This window comes from Etheostoma cragini, chromosome 17 (assembly GCF_013103735.1).
Source record: "Etheostoma cragini isolate CJK2018 chromosome 17, CSU_Ecrag_1.0, whole genome shotgun sequence".
Taxonomy (NCBI): domain Eukaryota; kingdom Metazoa; phylum Chordata; class Actinopteri; order Perciformes; family Percidae; genus Etheostoma; species Etheostoma cragini.
This window is the reverse complement of record NC_048423.1, coordinates 20,155,458-20,157,340: the sequence shown is the minus strand read 5'-3', so window position 1 is coordinate 20,157,340 and position 1,883 is coordinate 20,155,458. Positions and strand designations below refer to the sequence as shown.

The window sequence follows — 1,883 nt, the reverse complement described above, 5'->3', positions numbered from 1 at the left end:
TTTTGGAAAAAGGCTGCAATGAAACAAAGAGTGAAAAATTTAAAGGGGTCTGAATACTTTCCGTACCCACTGTATGGTGTAACTGTCTATATCCACGACGTTTCACTTCCGGGATTGTCCGTAACCGCCGGTAAATGAGCCGGGTGTCCATCAGCAGGATGTCTCTAACCTCCCGCTCTCTTTGGGTGAGGTAAACTGCTCCTCATACAGTCCCTCATGGATTTTGCGTTCTTTTTTTGAGATTGTTGCAGCCCAAAGAGAGAGATAGAGAAAAGTTGCAAAAAAATGCTACAAATGTTGGTATGATAGGAAAATGGCTGGTGGATTTAAGAGGAAAAATTATAATTTATGAATGAATCTATCAGTGGCTTGTTGATCTTTTCATTGTTAATTTCCTATCCTGACCTGGGACACATTCATCCGGTCTGATAAAGGACTTATTGGACTTTAACAACGATTTCTTTTACAATAACGAGCGTAGCTGTCCTCAATTTCGGTCATCCCGGTCGCCCCATCTCTGGTTGTTCCTGTATCCACCGTGTGTGTGTGGACGAGTTTCTGGCAATGTGAGACTAATGGTTTAATAAACTCAGATAAATAAGGTGGTGCAGGGCCTTATATGTTCAACAAAGAACCTTAAAATCAGGGAGCCAGTAATGACAGGCCCGAACGCTGTTACGTGATCATAGCTTCAGGTTTTTGTCAGGATTGTGGCTGCAGTCTTCATAGCAAGTTAAAGGCCTCTAGTGGCACAATTTGGAGGACAGGGGTAAAAAAGGACATTGCAGTGAGTCATGGAGACATAAACGCACGGGTTACAGTATCCTTGTGTGAGTCACTTGAACAAAATGTTCTGGTTCAAATTCATTGTGTGAAACAGTATGGTGTTAAGCAGAAAAACCCAACATATAGCATTCGTCTGGTTGAGTTCCTGAGCCAGGCAGTATAAACATTCCCACTCCCGGCCACCAGGGGGCAGACGCCGAGAGTGTAGGATGTTTACACTTCCTGGAGCTCAGAGATCAAAAGGGCCACTTTACACCATTTATGTCTAAAGATAGTTGACAGTAATGTTAATATTCTAAGAACAAAACAAAAAAAACAAAAACATTCAAGACCTGAGAACATCTCTGGAATAGAAACCAGTGTAAAGTAACCAGTCACCAGAGTTTTTGAGGAGACCTAGGTACATTTTACACTAACATCCGTGTTCTGTTTTTTAAAACGGTTCAACCAAATTATGGGAAAAGTATGTAAAACATACCTTTCATGCACTGCTTCCCAACATTTTGTAGCCTGTGACCCTTAAAAACAAAGCAATGTCTTACTGCAACCACTCCGTCATAGGCTGCATATGCGTGAGTTTGAGCTTAAAGCAAAAAGCTTTTTTTAATCACTTTTTGGTTATCCACTTAATTTTTTAGATTTGAAAAGATGAAATTATTCATTCATTCACTGGAGAATATTGGAATTAAATCTGATGAAGTAAAGACTAAGGTGTCAGAAATTTTCCTCTATACTGGAAAAACCCTGCTTCTGAGTTTCATTTCCCAGTTTTTAAGATTATTTTTGGGGCATTTCTGCCTTTAATTGATGGAACAGCTAGATTTGAAAGAGGAGAGACATGCAGTAAATGATCAGACTGGAACCCTGGACCTTCTGCTTCAATGCATAAACCTCTACATATGTGTGAACCCGGCCAGTCTCCTATACGATCAATTTCTATCGTAGAAAGTAATCTGTATTTGTTGTTAGAAGGACACATTGCTGTTTATGTGAGCCCCATGCCACCATATCACACCTCTGTACCCTCATCTCTGCTTCTCCTCTACTGAGACAGATGTGACCGGAAATCTGATGGATTATTTCTTTATACAGACCTT

At 40.4% G+C, this 1,883-nt stretch overlaps 1 long non-coding RNA gene across 1 annotated transcript in view; it reads left to right on the top strand.

Annotated features, from left to right (window-relative positions):
* The window catches only part of LOC117960408, a 17,813-nt gene that overhangs the window by 2,680 nt on the left and 13,250 nt on the right, over positions 1-1,883 (top strand). Inside the window, exon 2 of the long non-coding RNA XR_004660140.1 lies at positions 155-160. This is a non-coding gene — a long non-coding RNA (uncharacterized LOC117960408). The remainder of the gene's footprint in view (positions 1-154; positions 161-1,883) is intronic.